This window comes from Amblyomma maculatum, chromosome 1, assembly GCF_055883805.1.
Source record: "Amblyomma maculatum isolate TAMU_Amacu chromosome 1, ASM5588380v1, whole genome shotgun sequence".
In the NCBI taxonomy this organism is placed as follows: Eukaryota; Metazoa; Arthropoda; class Arachnida; order Ixodida; family Ixodidae; genus Amblyomma; species Amblyomma maculatum.
The window spans coordinates 125,382,762-125,402,248 of NC_139344.1; the positions used below are offsets into that span (position 1 = coordinate 125,382,762).

General features: G+C 47.5%; 1 pseudogene; it reads left to right on the plus strand.

Annotated features, from left to right (window-relative positions):
• The first annotated feature begins 437 nt into the window (after positions 1-437).
• Positions 438-1,482, plus strand: LOC146203859 (ELAV-like protein 1 pseudogene; annotated as a pseudogene).
• Positions 1,483-19,487: the final 18,005 nt, after the last annotated feature.

The following is a 19,487-nucleotide window of genomic DNA, read 5'->3' on the forward strand; positions in this document are numbered from 1 at the left end:
TCAATTTTTGTTAAAGAAGGGCGTGTTTTGTATGCGCACAACTGCAACTCTGCTTCTCATCCTGTAGCGCCATCTCTACGTGGCCGCCTAAATCCTATCAAGGCTCCAGACAGCGCCACCTACGTAACCGCGACCCAAGTTCAAATCCTGAATAAACCTCAGTTCCTTTTCTGTTCACAACTGGGCTGGTCCGTGTCGTCAGTCTCTCCGACATTAACCAACATAACACACCGTAATCATTTTCTGCCTTCAGAGAGTGTATGTTACCTTTAGGTTGCGTTCAGAGACACCTATCCGTAACAATCGCCGTTTAACCCGCTGAGAGGCAACGAGTGAGGAGAAAGAAGTTGCTAGACCCCACCGTTGAGGAAACGGAATTACGCCTGCTGCAGTGCTTCGAAGGAAGTGCCTTTTTTTTCTTCCTCCCGAGCCTAGCCATCAGTCCTGTGAGCTCCTGGCAAGGCGGGAGCAAGCTAAACCGAACCCGAACAGTGAGGGCCTGACCCAGCATGCACAGTGGAAGAAGACGAAGCCATGGAAGCCGACGGTGGCAATAGCCAGACCAACCTGATCATCAACTACCTTCCCCAATGCCTGACGGACGAGGAGTTCCGCAACCTTTTCACCAGCATCGGTCCCATAAAGTCGTCCAAGATTGTGCGCCAGAAGGCAACGGGTTACAGCTATGGCTTTGGCTTTGTCGACTACGAAGGAGCTGGCGATGCAGCGAGAGCCATTGAGACACTCAACGGCTTGCAGCTACAGAACAAGAAGATCAAGGTGGGATACGCGCAGCCCGGCGGCGAGACCATTAAACCTGCCAACCTTTACATCCGTGGCATCCCTAAGCACTTTCCAGCAGAGCAGGCCGAGAAGCTGTTTGCTGATTTTGGCCGGCTGATCCAGTTCAGGGTGCTCAAGGAGGACTCGGGCGATACTAACAAGGGGGTAGCTTTCGCGTTGTACCATCTCCGGGAGAACGCCGAAGCTGCCATGGCAGCGCTTACGGGCCAAACGCTGCCGGGTGCCACCGAGCCACTCCTCGTCAAGTTTGCAGTGGACAACTCCAAGAAGGTACGTCCGCCCGGAGGCCGAGGTACCCAGGATCAGCTCATCGGACCCCCAGGTGCTGGTGCTGGACCCATGAGTGGTGCTCAGGGTCGCTGTCGGTACAACCCACTGACTGGCTCCTACCAGTATCCAATGGGTGGCATGGCTTCGGCTCCCACTGCAGCTGATGCTGGCGGGCGCGTTCTCTTTGTCTACAACATTGAGACCGATACAGACGAGAAGTCGCTCTTGCAACACTTTGCCAAATACGGCACAGTGACCGAGGTGAACATCATCCGTGACACGGCCACAGGGCTTTCCAAGGGATTTGGCTTTGTGACCATGGCCAACTACCAGGACTGCGTGCGGGCCATTGAGGCTCTCAACGGGTTCCTCTATGCAGGCTTGTTTATCAAGAGAGATGGCACATAACACAGATGAAATGTCTATATTGAGACAATAAAAAGCCGGCCTACCCACAATGCTGGACTTCCAGTTTCAAACCGATAATTATATTCATTCCTATTGTTTGGCTGTTCTATATTGGAAACCCAACCTTATTTGTCGACTATCGTAATAATTGCCATCTGATTTTTCGATGGCTTCTAAATAGTTTCATGCTCTCAAATTCATTGGCACCGCAATATTTGTAAGCCAATCCTACTTACTGGCTAGTAAGGTGATGTTAGTATCGGATTTATATATTGCATGGCTTCCTATTTTCTTGCCAATCCGTTGCTTGGAGGCATTCACATATATACAGAGCTGTTTTTGCAACTCATTGGAAGATTCACTGAAGACAAACCAGAAATAAGTATTGTGAACGAGATTTCTTTATTTAGTAAAAAAAAAGCGCGCATAAGGCACAAAGGTTTGAGTGAAGTCCGGTGCTGAAGTTGTGACCTGTGCCAGGTTCACTGGAAGGCCCAGTGCAGATGTAGGGTAAGCAGCATCTGTATTTAGGTCGCTGGTGAGTGTGGGGTTTCCGAAAGGCAGCGCCGGTATTGTCACAGAGCAGTGTGACGACTCGTGCGCGTGCACGAGGCTGCGGACGCCGGTCAGTCACATTTCCTGGACACTGGTGACTGCGCCATGCCGGTGTCGAGTGGCCAAACTCTACGCATGCCCATATTTGGTATTGCGGCAAGGGAACCTGCCGATGTATGGACCGCCACCAACGACTCCTTTCGGACGGGACCTGCGAAAGCCGCGGGGGAGCTAACAAAGGCAGCCGGCGTACGCGGCGACCAGTCAGCCCACACGGCGGGGAAACGGAGGCTCACCAACGGAGCGGATGCCTTTAAGGTGCACTGTACACGGTATGACCTTTTCAGCAAAGAAACTCAATGCTTCGAATAAACAAGCCTTAAAGCAAATTTTAACAAGTCCAACCTGCCTAACAACGCGATAATAAATAGTTCAATTTACAATTAGTTAAATAAATGTAAAACATATGTCGGAAAAGGACTTAAGCTCAAACCTTTCAAATATCATACACTGCATTGGAAAACTAAAGTTTATAAAATGCATATTGAAGCATATAAATAGAAGAGGCAGAAGTGCACGCAAGAAATTTGAACGAGTTTGTTCCCGTCTGCCCAGTATATTCCTATTCTGATTACTCAGAGAAAAGATCTCAAGTTTTTAGATATCGGGAGGAGTGTACGTATTTCGTGCTTACCTGTGGAATCTGGTCCCAACCTAGCCGCGATTTCTCGAAAGGAACTCTCCTTCAATTCACGCCGGTGACACTCGCATTCGACACAAGGAGGGGTCTTATGCGCACAGGAATGGGCCAGAGATATGAGGGGAATCAAGGCAGTTCCACCACAGCTGCTTTCAATTACGGCCCCCTGCCCGACTGCTTTCAAGACGAGGTACTGCGGGAGAGAACAAAGCAATAAAGGACTGGGACTAAGTTGACCCGGCCTTCACTTGGTAGCGCGCAGAGACTCCGGGATGATGAAGGATTGAATCTTCGAAATTGGTAAAATATATACATAAGCAGGTTTAATGGCACTTTGAGAAAACTTATTTACATGAAAAAAGGGTATATCAACAAAATGGCAAGCGTTAAGAGTTCATAGTGAGAAGCGTCTGGATGAGCCGCTTACCCAGGGCTCAGAGCGTCATTTCGTGCTCTGCAACGTCCTTAAATCCCCCTATGTCCAGCCCCTCTCTGAAGATGCTGACGAATCAGTTCCAGGGCACACCCCTCAGATATCGGCAACCAATCGATTACATCACTGCACTGATGGTCTGATGCACTGACATGGTCCAGTATTGTTTCGTCGGGCGTGGTCACTTGTTGTCGGGTAGAGCTTGGGAACGGCGAGGAGGTAAATTTCGATTCTTCTGCAAAGATCCGCTTTGTTGGTTCTGGCAAGTGGATTTCCTTCTCAGAAACCCAAGTGAACGTGCGCGCCACGAATACTGCTCCCAGCATTGTCCCTTTCCCACAATTTCATCGTTTTCCTGCATTCACGGGAAATCCTCTAATGGCCGTAATCCTCATGCTCCTTTCTTCTCCTGCACGTCAGCGGACGTGTCACTCCGATCGTCTCCTTTGGGCAATAGGCATTCCTCACTTGACAATAGCGCCGTTCGATGGGAAGGGTGAACAGTTGAACAAAAGCACTTCCGGCTATTTCTCACAGGGCGACGTTTCTTTGTATTTTTCTTGATGTTCCCTTGACAAGGCCAACTTGGCAGTTGCAGGGTCACGACAAAGCAAAGCATGCTCACACAAAAAGATTCATGGAAACAGGCTCACTTAGAGCCCTTGCACCAACAGCACATATCAATACCATGCCCACAGGCGAACAATAGTGAGCGCAAGCGCGGACCATGACCGGTCACAACAGTGCACATTAAAGAACCCCAAATGATCCAAATGTCTGGCGCCCTCCAGTATGGCTCTCTCATATTCGGATTCGAATTGTGATGTTCAGCCCCAAACAACCAAACCGGACCACCGTTTCATATACGTTGAGATGTAACGAAGCTCACTTGTCCCTGATCTCCTTTATTTATTGTCTTAGCCAGTGAAATTTGGAGCCCGAGCTAGAATATCTAGGTAGTTATCAAATTACGGTGGCACGAATTGCAATGATAGCCCACACACTATAAACTGCAGTCACTATTTCATTCCGATTTTAACTATAGAGCGGTCAGAGCTCTCGTTGTGGGGTAAATCGTTTAAGGCTTGTCGCTGTGACGTAATTACAAGTTTATAACGTAGGTCTCGTATTGTGTGTGTGGCAAGCCATGAATTGTAAACTTTTGATGCAAATATAACATTGAAACTCCTTTTGCTAATATGACCATGAAGTTTCAGGTCCTGCAACAAGCTAAAGACCGCAGAAAAATATATCTTTGTGTTTATTTCAATGTCCTCTTAATGCGTGTTTGGGAAGTATGAACTGTGCGCGCATGCATAAAACAAGTCGGATGTTCACAGTTGATTGGTGCAGATAGACTGTGCAGTTGACAGGGTCATTGGTGTGTACAGAAGAGACATTCTAATAATTATAACACTGGTAAGTGCTGAAATTTATAAATGGATCATACTGCTCTCGGTTAGAGATTTGCGGCTGCTGCAATGCGTTCACATCTTTAGGTACAGTTTATATCGCGCCGTAGGGGTCAGATTAGTGCTCGTTGAGCTTTAGGGCAAAAGCACTTTTTTGGAGGGCGAGTGCTCCATCGTCCGCCATTTTCATGCCCTTTCAAGCAGCAGCTTTGTGGGCTTCTTTCTTGGAGCTGCCGGGACGCACATCCAAAAATGTCTGGGTGTTGTGTGGTGCAGAGCACCAACCACTCCAGAACTGAATGGAGAATGTTTTAATTCCCAACAGACCCCAAGATAAGGCTGCTTTGGACCGTAATGACCGAGCATATGACTAGTAGGCGCCGACAGACACATCGTGCATTCACAGTGCGAGTAAAGTTATCTATTTCATATGCTGTGGGATTCCCTTGTTTTTGCTGTTGAGGCAGGCATTAATTTATATTGAGTGAACGCGTGAGATATCTTTCCAGGGAAATGCAAATGTGGCAACTTCAAAATTAAGTGTCGCTGGTCTCTGACAATTACCAACTTGGTGCGCAGTGATTATTCGGCAGGCCACTGTGGGCAAGTTAAACTGCTCACAGAATGAGTGTTCCTACGAGGAAAGTTCCACACCCTCTAAGTAAACGTAAAAACGTTCGCATTCACTTGGTGATATGGACTGCAAAAGAGGGGAAAAAATGGAGTTCTTCGAGTGTTTTCTCGAGAATGACCTTTGGCGGTGAAAACTTCTAGAGGCTGTTAGCTTTCTGATTTATTTTTTGCACCTGCTTTTCTGACTCACTGACTACATTTTACTTAAGACCATAAGTATGATATCTCGTAGCAAGGATGCACGCCATTCCTTTTCATAGTACGGTATTCTAGAGAAGGTAGAAAAAACCTTCGGGCAGTTAAGCAGTCCTAATGATGTGTAAGTGCGGGAGCATTACTTTTCGGCGGGTACGGTGTGCCCTTTAAATACTATGTAAGAAAGGGAGGTTTATTCAGCAGATCAACAGGACTTGATCAGCAGGACTGGGCAGATGAGCAGCGAACACAGCGGCAGTGAACACAGTCAGGTCGCTTTCGCAGTGGTGCGTGGGTGCCGGTGTCGATGCGATGAGTGACTGTAGAATTTTGACCCAAAAAACTCTGATGAGTGTCGTAGGAGGAGCGAAAGTGATGTAGAAGCTTCAAAAGCTGAGTGCGTTGCTCTGGAGGAAGATCGGCGTCTATGGAACGGAGGAACAAGTCTGTAGAGGGGGGAGCGGGCGCAGGTGAAGGGGGGCTGAGCGCAGTCACAGCACAGTGCGGCGCGTCGTCAGGTTCCTCAGAGATCAGAAGAGATGCGATTGGCTGAATACTTCTGAGGCATTCGCCATGGCGCAAAGCAGTAGGGGAGTTAATTGTGTTAGAGACCCATAACATGGAAAGGCCAGCGGAAATATCGAGCACTGCGTAGGGCAATGGAAGGCACTTGCGGCGCAGGAAAGTATGGGCTGGTGTGAAGAGAACGGTGTCATCGGTAATAGAGGCACAAGCGACACGAACAAGCACTGAAGAGCAGGGAGGAAGGTCGATATCTTCGGCGACGAGGGCTTTAGCACAAGAATTTGATGATAAGCGTCTGGTAAGGCATCGGGCAAAGTCGAGAACCCCACTTCAGTTCGAGCACAATCGATAATAGCAGCATGACGCGACAGGAAATCCCAGCCTAAAATTACAGCGTGCGAGCAACTTGGCAGCACGACGACCTCAATCGTATAAAGAGAATTCTGGATAACTACTCGATCGCTAGGTTCTGGTAAGGTTCTGGTGGTACAAAGAAAATGCCGACACCGCGCAGCTGCCGGGGGAGGGAAGCGGCACGGGGTTAATGAGAGTCGGAGCGGCCATTACGTGTTTCTGGGCGGAGCCGCACTGAAAGAGGGAGAACTGCTCGCCAGCACGTTGCGTGCGAGAGCAGCGGTTCAGTGGCTGACATCGTTTTGTTTCCTGTGCATTCTTGCGTTTTCAGCATGGGCAAGCGGCCTCTCAGTGGAAGGCTGATCGCTGAGGTTGAAAGGAGACGTATCCTGTGGGACATCCGCAGCAATGATTATCTAGATACCTCCGAGAAGGAGCAGGAATGGAAGGCCGCAGCCACACCCTTGCGCTCCGCAATTACCCTATTCCCCTAACTGTTGGTCCCCTGTTCTAAAACTCGCTAATGAGGTGTTTGCTTTGCCAGTATACCCCACACTCCACTCTTGTGCTATGGCTTCATCATTTGGAGCCTTAGCTGTTGGAAATGACGCCTTTGTCACCATACTCTGATCACCGCCGTCTCCGAACAATTGAGCGAAGAGACGCTGACATGGAAAGCAGAAGTTTACCAAAGGCAGCAAATTCAAGAAAAGAAATAAATGCACTATAAAATAACGAAACTGAACAAAGCACGAGTCTTTAGCGTAAGATCGACTGGGGAGCACGCGCTACCTCGCCTAATGCCTATCAGAGGTGGCTGCTCAAGAAATGCGTAGCGCATTGGGGGTCAGTTTCATGGCAGTTTCAGTGCACGATTACATAAATTTGTTGCAGTAGGAAGAGTTCGGCGAAGGTAGCGGTGGGTCGCCCGCTGGGAACACGTGCGAATGTCCACGCTGAGCTCGAAGGCTGTCTTGCCAGCGGACCTCAGGTGCCTCTCTTGTACTGTGGCTTCTTATTTCGAGTCATAGCTGTTGCAGGGTGATGCTTGTGTAATTTCTTAGCACACGTGACCCAGAAGAAAGAGAGGAAACTCAGCTCGAAGCCCACGGCGACAGCCATTGCCGTTTTCTGCACACCTAGGCAGCAATAATATATATATATATATATATATATATATATATATATATATATATATATATATATATATATATATATATATATATATATATATATATATATACACACCGGGTGTCCTAGCTAACTTGAGCCAAGGGTTACAAAATAATATGTTCGAGGTAGGTCAGTGAAACCAATTGCATACAACTGCCAGCCAGTTTACGCACTACAGGCAATTTTTTGTTTTGCAATTACTTAATTAGCTAGTTATGTTAATTTCTCTAATTTATTAAATATCAACTTTAGACCAAACATGTGAATTGGAAAGTTGTAGAGCACCTTCAGAAACCCCCATTCCATTAATTGCGATAAAGAAAGTCTCACGTGTATCTTTTTTTCCGGGCTCAGAAGAAAGCCCGCGAAATACAAATAATACCACGTGACTAGCGACTTTTAGCGACTAGCGACTTTTGACTTTTGGAGATACCGAAAAATTTCAATTATATCTGAAGTGCATGCAGGTGAGAGTTGTGGTTATTTGCTTTTCACGCACTTTTATGTATGATGCATGTCACGGGCAAGTTATTTTATGCGCTAAGACTTGCCGTTCCTCTTTTTATTTTGTACTTGGAGATATTCGCTTGGAAAGAGGGCTAGTTTACAGCAGGAAATACAGCCATCGGTGACTGCTCCTGAAGCGCTGCGCTACCATTACAAATCACTAACGTGTCGCCTTCACCTGCCATAAGTAATCATTTCTTGCGTCGAAGAAAATCTGCCTGAGGGCGACAAAACGGTTCGTGTATAGTTCACAGACCTTTCCCGTGCAGTTTATTTACTACAACTTGCATGGCTTAAGCAAACATCGCTGCAGATTGCTTACTCTGACGATCAACTTCAATCCTGAATGGGAAAGGGCTTACTTCACTTCTAGATCATTGGACCGCCGTGTACATCAATACTCCAGTCATAACTTGAACATTTTGTTCTGATCTGGTAATCCTCGCCAGTTCTACCGGTGTAAGATTTTGCAGTTTTTTCTATTTGTGCATCACAAGGTATCCAATCTGCCGCTGCATGTATTAGGTATCCAATCTGCCGCTGCATGAAAACCATGTGCTGTAACGTCAGGTTTCTCGTAGCAGATTTGATAAAGGACTTCAAAATGACCGTTATACATCGTTCAATGTAATACAGTACGCAGTCATCACATTCTTAAGCATCTCATTCCTGGACTGCTCCTGTCAGATGGTACGAGAACGAAAATGGTGCACCCAGTGCATTTTTACTTCTTTTTATATGCTGTCTTTCTAAATGCATTGAATAGGTTTTAATTTTACGGCACTACTGTTACCACGGGCAGGCACATGGAGGGCGTTAGAATGTGGTGTTTGTAACAGGACGAGCGCTGTTATCTCAGTTTATTAGCACACTTTATTCATCATGTCACAGTACCATCTAGCCCAAATGTCTGTGCTATGTAAATGAAAGCTGCGTACTAGCTTACAAAACCTGGGGTTCTGTGACGTGCGCACTCATGGCACTGCATACGAGCACATAGCTTTTGCGTTTTTCCCCCATTGAATCGCAATATACTCCACCAGGAATGAATCGGGTCCACTGACTCGGAGCCCGAGCGCTCTGACCACACACGACACCGTGGTGGCTGAAATTGTTTGTGTATCGTCAGGTTGTCAAGGAGTCATTCTAGGTGTGAGGAGTGTGCCGACAAATACTTCGAAATTTTTCGGCGCGGCGCGTTTGCGAACGGTGTCTACCTAAAGATCGTCCTCTGTTCGACTCGCGGCAAGTTGTGCTCCTTGGCCGTTGACTGCGTGCATTTTTCACGGTGCCTGGCCTCCGATGCATTCATTCATTACTGTCCAAGCAATGATCTGCTATGTGCAGGCGGGCATGATGCTGTCTCATTGCTCCTTTGAGGTGAATCGTAGCATGTATACGAGGGGACTCCACCTTGGGCATTTTATTTACTCTCGATTCCATATGGCCGACCGGAATAGGGGCGCCTTAGTTCAAAGCGAATGCTACATCGCACAAGGAGAATCTTCGAGTGAGCGGCTAGTGCTGTAAAACTTCATTTATAATATTTCTCTAGAAAAGCTTTTACGAAATTTTCATGTAAGCTTGCCGAGTATCGCAGGGGTGTTAAACATGTTATTGAAATAGCAGTATCAACTATGCAACGTCGCAAACAGGAGCAACGAAGGAAGGCTGCAAATTTGAAACCTGAACTCTCTACACAGTGGTTGCGCAGGCAATCCCTTAAAGAAATAAAGAGTTACTAAGCCGCAAAACATCCCACAATACGCGAATCGAATTCAATTGAAACTATTTGCTTTTTCTTTCCTTCTGAATTCGTAAAATGGTCGCTAGGGGGATACCACCTGCGTTAAAGCGTGGCATGGTATAGAAGCTGTGTACCGTGCGGCTGGGTACAGCAGCTTCAAAGTAGGCGCCGTCATATTCCCCCACTCCAGTTTTCCTTCCTGCGTGGTCCCAAAATTCGGCGCACTAGCTGGGTGCTTCGTACTTGCGGGTTGCGCGTGAAAACCAGTTCTCTACATTTTACCCATTTTTTTTTGTCCTTTGAAATAAACATATAAGAAACAAAAAAGAGGAGAGGAAGCCCGGACGATCAAAAGCTTTGCCAGGCATCAATCCAGTTAAAAATAAGTGAAAGATGCAAAAACTCAACATTTATATTAAAAAAAAGAACGATTAAGTAAAATATTGTCACGAAGACAGGGATTTATGGGTATCGGCAACAGGGGCAGATACACACAGTCAAGACAGAGGTTCCCGAATTATGGTAACACGAAGACACAAGCTCAAGAGTCCACAGTCCTAGCTAGCCGAAGCGCGCGAGAGTATCCAACTTCTTCGTCGTTCAAGCGCTACCTCGAACCGTCAGGTGGCATTATTCTCCCCCCCCCCCCTCCCCTTCTCGAAAAAAAAAAACCGCTAGCTCAGAGAAAAAAAACTGCTCCGGATGGCAAATACGACTTTCAGCGGGTAAAATACGGCTTCATGTGAAGACCATGCACCAGTTCAGACGAGCACTGACGACTAGAACTCGGTACAGTTCCGTCTGGAATAACCTCATACGTAACTTCTGAGAGGCGACGCAACACTCTGTAGGGTCCGAAGTAACGATTGAGAAGTTTTTCTGACAGGCCTGGGCGCCGGACAGGTGTCCACACCCAGACTTTGTCACCAGGCTGGAACACGACATAGCGATGGCGGTCGTTATATCGGCGTGCATCTGTTGCTTGCTGTTTTGTAATGCGATTACGGGCGGGTTGGCGAGCTTCCTCAGCGTAGTTGGTGAATTCTTCTGCGTCAGCGGTAAGCAGCTGGTCGTCAGCAGCACATGGCAGCATAGCGTCGAGCATGGTCTGTACATCGAATCCGTATACTAGGCGAAACAGAGTTAATCGAGTTGTTTCTAGGACGGCCGTGTTATATGCAAATTTGACATAAGGCAATATCTCGTCCCATGTTTTATGCCGGACATCGACATACATGGCGAGCATGTCCGCTATTGTTTTGTTTAGCCGCTCAGTAAAACCATTAGACTGAGGATGGTAAGCAGTAGTCTTTCGGTGATGTGTCTGGCTTAGTTGGAAAACTTCTTCAAGAAGACGCGCTGTAAATGCCTTGCCACAATCAGTGATGACATATGAAGGGGCGCCATGGAGGAGGACAATCTGCGTCATGAAAAATTGTGCCACTTTGGAGGATGTTGCACGTGGCACCGCCATAGTTTCCGCGTAACGTGTCAGATAATCTGTAGCCACGATAATCCACTTATTGCCAGCTGACGATAGAGGAAAAGGGCCAAGAAAGTCCATACCAATTTAGTCGAATGGTACTAGCGGTGGGGGAATAGGCTGCAGGAAAACCGCTGGCTTCAATGGTGGTGTCTTGCGTCACTGGCACTCGCGGAAACCTCTAACATATCGATGAACGGTGGCAGTAAGTTGGGGCCAGTAGTAGGCCTGGCACACTCTGGTAAGAGTGCGTGCAAAGCCCAAGTGTCCAGCGGTGGGTTCATCATGGCAAGCATGAAGGATTTCATCGCGGAGATCTGCAGGGATGACTAGAAGATAGGCTCGGTCACTGTTGCCGGCGCTTTTCTTGTAGAGGATTCCGTCGCGCGCGTACAGAAGGATGACAAGTTCTTAGCAAACAGTCGAGATACTGTAGAATCGAAACCCTGCAGATGATCTATCACAGTTTTGAGGTCTGGATCAGCCCGTTGCCGGGCCTTTAAATCAGAGGAACTGATAATGCCAAGAAAATGGGCGTCTTCATCCGTACTGTCATGGGCCAACTCCACGGGTGATCGAGACAGTGTGTCAGCATCTTCATGTTTACGTCCGGATTTATAAACGATAGAGTACTCAAACTCCTGCATACGAAGGCTCCACTGTGCAAGACGTCCTGATGGATCTCGAAGACTAGCTAGCCAACACAAAGCATGATGGTCTGTCACAACTTTAAATTTACGGCCGTAGAGGTAAGGTCGGAATTTCATTGTGGCTCAAACGACGGCGAGACACTCCTTTTCAGAAGTTGAATAGTTCGATTCTGCCCGAGAAAGGGTGCGGCTGGCATAAGCGATCACTTTTTCCTCGCCTTGCTGGTGCTGGACCAGAACAGCACCCAGACCGACATTGCTGGCGTCGGTGTGAATTTCGGTGGCAGCGTCCTCGTCGAAGTGTGCAAGAACGGGAGGGTTGTGCAGCCGTTGGCGCAGCTCGGTGAGTGCCTCCTGCTCCTCGGAAGACCAGACACACGGGACGTCATCACGTGTCAGGAGCGTCAAAGGTTCACAATCTTGGCAAAATCGGCAATGAAACGGAGATAGTACGCGCACAGGCCCAAGAAACGTCGGACTGCTTTCTTCGTGGTAGGAATGGGAAAATTGGCTACAGCGGCTGTTTTATCAGGATCAGGCCGGACACCGTCAGCGCTTACCACATGACCGAGAAATTTTAGCTGCTGATATCCAAAGTGACATTTTTCCGGTTTGAGTGTCAAATCGGCCGGGCGAAGAGCGTCCAATACAGTTCGCAGCCGCTTAAGATGTTGGTCAAACGTTTCTGAAAACACGATGACGTCGTCCAAATAAACCAAACAGGTTTGCCATTTAAGACCAGCAAGTACGGTGTCCATCATTCTCTGGAACGTCGCTGGCGCTGAACACAGACCGAAAGGCAGCACTTTAAATTCATATAAGCCATCGGGTGTCACAAAGGGAGTCTTTTCCCGATCGCGCTCATCCACTTCTATCTGCCAATAACCACTTTTTAAATCAATGGAGAAAAAGAACTTGGCGTTGCGAAGTCGATCGAGTGAATCGTCGATACGGGGCAACGGATATGCATCTTTTTTTGTGATGTCATTCAGTTTCCTGTAATCAACGCAAAAACGCAGCGTGCCATCCTTTTTCTTAACCAACACGACTGGCGACGACCACGGACTTTTAGACGGCTGAATAACATCATCATTAAGCATTTCCTGGACTTGTGTCCGAATTGCCTCACGTTCTTTGGCCGAAATACGGTACGGCTGCTGTCGAATAGGTCGGGCATCGTCAGACGTTAAGATGCGAAGCTTGGTGATAGAAGTTTGCCGGACTTTCGATGATGAGGCAAAGCATGGGGCGTACTCCAGCAGTAAGGCACGCAGGGCGCGTTGTTGACAGAAAGAAAGGTCACTGCTAACATCAATGTGGTCTAGAACACTGGGAGTATCAATAATGTCAGACGCAAAACATTCAGAAACTTCCTTTAACAGTTCGCCGAAAGCGATGGCAGTAGAGCGATAGAGGTGGCGAGATTCATTCGTGAAGTTCGTGACGAGAAGCTCAGAGTGACCATTGCTGAGAATAATTAAGCTTCGAGCTGCACAGATGCCATGAGAAAATAAAAGCGAACGGTTGCTTTCAGCTATTATCGGCCCGTAACGAAGCCCGTCGCACACAACACTCACAAACACGCTGGAGCGGGGAGGCACTGAAACACACTCGGCTGAAACCCGTAGGGCGCACGTACGTTGGCCATCGGTGGGGCTGGCAGCCGCTTTCTCCGTTGAACACGAAACCATTCGCTGTCGGAGATCGATGATGGCGCCATATTCCCGCAGGAAATCCACACCGAGAATCAAATCACGAGAACATTCCCGGAGAACGACGCAGCTGACAACGAATGTTGACGCACGAATCTGGATTCTAGCCGTGCACTGTCCAATAGGAGTAATTACATGCCCCCCAGCCGTGCGTATTTGCGTGCTACACCATGGTGTCATAACCTTCCTAAGGTTCGCAGCCAGTTTCCCACTCAAAATCGAAAAGTCTGCTCCGGTATCCACTAAAGCGCTGACATTATGACCATCGATGCACACAGGGATGTCCAGCGATAGCCGGTCTCGTGAACAAAATGCTGTCGTTTCTGCTCCAATATCCATATCTGTTCTCATTGGGGGGACTTCTTTGTGCTGATATTTAGCGGCCCCGCCCCGCCCCGCCAATGTCACGAGGTAGTTGTCCGAACGTGCGTCTAGGTGCGTTGGTGTAAAAACCCTCCGGTCCGAGTTCCCGATAAGGGCACCACCGGAAAATGTGACCAGGTTCCCCACAGTGGTAGCAAAGGCGGCGGCTCCGAGGGGCCTGCCAGACGTCCGTTGGTCGAATGTTTGATCGCGGTGGCCGCACGTACCGCGTTGGCTGCTGTACATGAATGTATTGCGTTGGCTGCTGGACGGGCATGCACTGGGTTGGTGGTAACGTAGACAACGGAGCTTGGACGGGAACTGGGCGTCGGAGAATGTCAGCGTAAGTCGGACGAGGATAATCAGGAACAGGGGTACTTTGAGCTTCAGCACCATGCAGAGATGGCTGCGTGACTTGCTGAATCTCTTCGCGGATCATATGTGCGAGAGAATCACCCCTGGGTTGGAACGTGCCACAAACCTTCTGCAGTTCCTCGCGTAAAATTGCACGAATAAGATCTCGGTGCTGTTCAGTATTGCTTACAGCAGCTGTAAGAGGCTCGGCAGCAGTCGTAGCGAGGATTGGGCTGTCGTAGACCGCCGAGCGGCGCTGGTGTAGGATCTTTTCCATGGTGACCGCCTCTGTTAAAAATGAGGTAACTGTAGTTGGTGGGCTACGTACAAGACCAGCAAAAAGCTGTTCTTTAAACCCATGCATCAGGTGACGCAGCTTTATCTCTTCAGACATGTTGGGATCCGCACGTCGAAATAGTTTCGTCATGTCCTCAACATACATCATGACGGGACTCGCTTGGCATCTGTTTCCGAGATTGTAGAGCACGTTCTGCTCGTTCGCGCCTATCCAGGCTGACATACGTCTCTACGATAAGACAGCGGAACTGAGGCCATGATGTTATTATGCCTTCTCGGTTCTCATACCACGTCAAAGCATGGTCTTCCAGGCAGAAAATGGCGTTTCGTAGCTTTTAGTTGTCGTCCCACTGATTAAATGATGCGACTCGTTCGAACTGAGTTAGCCAATCCTCAACGTCTTCATGCGCAGTGCCATGGAACGATTTCGGCACTCGGGGGTTTTGAAAGTAAACAGGAGTACCTTGCATTACCGACGTAGTGCTTTGCGTGGCTGGCCGGAGGCTCGTTGTTGAAGTGGACTCCAAGGGCCCGTGTTCGGCAGGAAGGCCCAGGTTCCTCCGGGTGACGCGGTGAACTGGCGTGTCCACAGACAAAAGCTCGGTGTCGTTGGTTCGCGGAGGGGTGTGCGACCTTGAGAGGACAATCACCCCGCACCTCCACCAAAACTGCCACGAAGACAGGGATTTATGGGTATCGGCAACAGGGGCAGATACACACAGTCAAGACAGAGGTTCCCGGGAAATGGTAATACGAAGACACAAGCTCAAGAGTACACAGTCCTAGCTAGCCGAAGCGCGCGAGAGTCTCCAACTTCTTCATCGTTCAAGCGCTACCTCGAACCGTCAGGTGGCAATATTTTAAGAATATAATGGAACAATAAAACAAAGTCAGAGCCCAAAGAGATCCACGCTGGCTTGAAAAAAGGCCTCCAGAAGGTAGAATCCAGAGCCGTAAACTAACAAGAGCTAAAAACGTAACGGGAAAAGAAAAAACAACAGCAAACAGACAGTAATTTCGAAAACAACAAAGAACGTGCATTGAAATAGACAGACTTACTGTATGCAAAAATGTTGGATAAAGGAAGCACTGAAGTAAGATAGTAAACAGGATAGTACAGAACAAACAGGAGTGGTGTTAAATGGAGCTTGGAAATCTACGGCATTGTAAGAGTAGGTCATGAAGAAAAAAATACCACAATTGGAGCAGTAGCAGAAATTGGCGATTAATCAAAACACAAGCGAGAGAGAGGGGAGAAAGAGGAAGAGCGAAAAATGTTGTACGGGAAAGAAACAATCGAAAAATAAAAATATGCATGAGAACCTGGACGCATTCAGGAGACGTCCATCTCTACACCACATTTATAACATAACTAAAAGGTGCGATAAGTAGATACGCTGGACAACGACGTATAAAGCATAACCGAAGCATCACTATACCTAACAGACCTTAAAAGAGCAGGATAATAGGCAGAAATTACTTGTAGGAATTCAAAACATAAACAATATAAGAAGCAAGAAAACGTGCGGGTATATAAATGTATACTACCATTAAAACTTAAGAGCAAGAATTGCAAGTCTGAAATCGAAATTAAGAAAAGCTTAGTTTTCTCTGCGAACCGTTGCGTTACACTGTTTGCAAAAAATTTAGTAAGTTTTAGCGAAGGCCGAACGAGGAAATCAATATTTTTGAGATACGGGAAGTTTTTGTGCAGATGCTGAAATGTATGGGGCAGACGCCTCGACGAGCAAGGGTGCACCACAGAGGAGTCATAAAAAGGCTCGACTCAGTTTATACAATTATGCGTGGGGCCCCAAGCTAAGCTGGCTCAATAGGCAAGAGCGACTGACTTCCGTACCGCAGTCACATGCGCTTCTAGACAAGCTGAAATGGCATTCCCAAAGCACTCAGCTCAGCACAGGTGTACGGAGCAGAGCGTGGTAAGGGGTCTGCAGGACCGTCCGCTGAGACCATCGCCCCCACCGCAGTCAGGCTCAAGTGCAGAATACACAAATCATCTTATGCTGCGTATAAAAGCGAAGATGCAGTTGGCGGCATCGCAGGGCCCGGCTTGACGGGATAGATGTCGGGAAATATCAAAACATGACCAGTTCTCCCAACAGAGAGTCGCTCGAGGGAGCCTGTGAAGACTCAGAGCGACGAAAGCATAGATCGAAGGCTATTTTGCGTGAATCTCGACGTTTTTACTCCATTTGAGAACGAGAAAATGCCCGCGACTGTCTTCACGAGAATCACGAGACTGTCCAGTTCAGAATTGCGGCCTGAAACGAGAAAGTACACTTCAAGTGTTTCGCAAGATAGGCTTAGTCTAATTTTTAGCATTAATTTGCCAAAACTCCCAGTGTTATGAAATACGCTGCCTTTCAAGCTTGTAACATTACAAGGATACTGCCAAATCAACGTTGAAATACTACATACTCCCTTCGTTTCCTCTTCATTTCTCTTGCGCTCATAGAGGCTGCGCATCAAATTGGTAAAAAACTGCAACAGAAAGCCACACGCAAAGCTATAGGGTCCAAATTCTATTGAAATTCGTCCCCTTTGGTCCCCTCTTCACTACTTGAAAAATGTTCCACATACGTTACGCAAAACATCCTTCTTGACACTGAATTCTTGTTGCGCTGGAGCAGTTATCAGCAGTCTGTGGCGCAGCAGTGCAGAGTAGAAACCGCATGCTGTGGGCTACCTTATGGCTTCTTCTTCAAAACGGACGCTTGATAATCGCTCTTAGTTCTCCTTTCCCATGGACATTCCCACGGAAACCGAATTCACGGTGCCGAATGCAGTTTTCCTCCACTGCTTTCTCGTATTGTATGCTGGACAGAAGAAAAATTACTTTTGGAATGTGATGAATTATTTCTGCGATTTGTTGTCCTAAAATTTCAGTTCGCTGCCGAAAGCCGCACCGTTAACTTGACACTTAATCCATGTATGAAAGCATAGCGAAGGGGTTCTGATTATAGCTCCTACAAACACTTCAGGTTTCTTCGCTTATAGAGTCACTGGAGTTGAGCCTCAAACCTTTGTGTCGAACATTTTCTACTTTCAGGAAAGGGTATCCTTCGCAATGCTATCCGGCTGCTAAGCTGACGCTGTGATTGGCAACCAATGTTTCTTGAAAGACGGAAATACTTTTCAGTCGTGACGAACTAAAGAAATGTAGAATCGCGTGTCTGTATGTTTTTGTGCATGCATGAAATGCGACAAGCTTCAGATAGTTTTCCTTTTTTAGATAGCCATTTTTGTGGCTAAGGCCTGCGTCCACATCCTCACTCGTCCGCATGTGAGGATTCGCTGACTTGCTAAGCGGAGGCGCGTTGGTCGTTGCTCCTACTTTCGAGGCAGCTGACCCGGCAAACGAAAGCGCGAAACCTTGCGGCACTAACAGCAGTGCTTCAAGCCAACAAAAGCACTTACGTAACCAGATATTTTTCTTGCACAGTTACATGTTCAAATTAACACATTGTGATACCCAATAGAACAAAACATTTCTTCCATTGCAGTCTACAGAAAAACAATCTAATTTCTGTAATTTGCTTATAATAATGTAATCTGCTCGAGAGAGAGACAAAGAGAGAGAAGGCAGAGAGGTTAACCAGGAAAGCTTCCGGTTTGCTACCCTGCACTGGGGAAGGGGAATGAGGAGTTTAAAGGAGAAAGATAGAAGAGAATGATAGGAAAGGTAAGGCGGCGAGGAGCACAGTCACAGTTTCTCAATCAAGTTTGTGTCTCTCATAAAACACATAAGTGCTTTGAAGGCTGTGCCGTTAGACGCCTTCTGTGGCCATGGGCCGAGGATTTTCTCCTCTGTGTAAGGACGGCTGTCAAGATGGTCCAGAGCCGAACGCAGCGCATATCTTTCGCTTGAAAAAGCAATAATCTGCTCAAATTTTACAGTATTCTGTATGTCGGGTTTTAAACTCTCGAGGCTACACATAGGCTGTTAGGAGGTGGAGCGGAAGGCTCTAAATTAATCTCTAAGGGTGCTCAACGTGCTCTGCACACCTCACAGCACAAGGACGTTTTTGCATATTGTCTTTGTTTATGTCTGGACCAGCATCGAGCATCCGATCTCGCAAACGTGGAATCAGCAACCTTAAGGTATTGCCAAATAGCGACTGCGGCGAGATCACTCGCTATCTTTCAAGTCCTTATTGCGCACATTTTATTCTAGGCTCTCAAACAGACGTGGCGATCAGTCCAAACGTATTTATTTTTCGCCAGAATTGAAGGAATTCAGCCTTTGTCTGGACATATGGACAGGTGCTCTAAGGGAGTACTCCAGTGTTCAGCAGACCCGCACTAAGCTTGGGAAGTCTTGCAGATTGATATTCGATGCTTACTTTAAAGGGACACTCAGGAGGAAATTCACTTGGTTCGTATCGAGAGATTGCTAGCTCCTAATGACGAATAAAAGTCATTTTTGTTCAAATAAAAAGGCTCTTGCTGAGCAGACGAGAGAGAGAACAGAAATACCGGTATTGCGGCCACAGCCCATTCTTGCAAGCCCAAGCGCCATGAGGGACAACGAATCTCGGAGGTTCACGCATGTGCATTGCTTGTCTTGTAAAGTAGGTTTTGTTTAGTGACTGCTGGTGCACTTTTATAACGCAGTGAAGACAAAAAAAAAGGGCATCCTAGATGATGAAAAGAAACAAAACCTACACTTGTTTGCGCCATTGTTGGCGCTATAGGCGGCCAGTTCTGCCTCACTGTGTCTTGTTTTCGGCGCTTCGCAGTTATGCGTGCCTCCGCGGTTTCGTTCTTGGCATGCTGTGTTTGCAAGTGCAGAGCAGCCGAGGAATTAGAAGTTTTCGTTGGAAGAAATTGATTCGTCGACAAGCGCCTTCATCTTAAAAAATCTGATAAGAACTTTCTTACAAAATTTAGT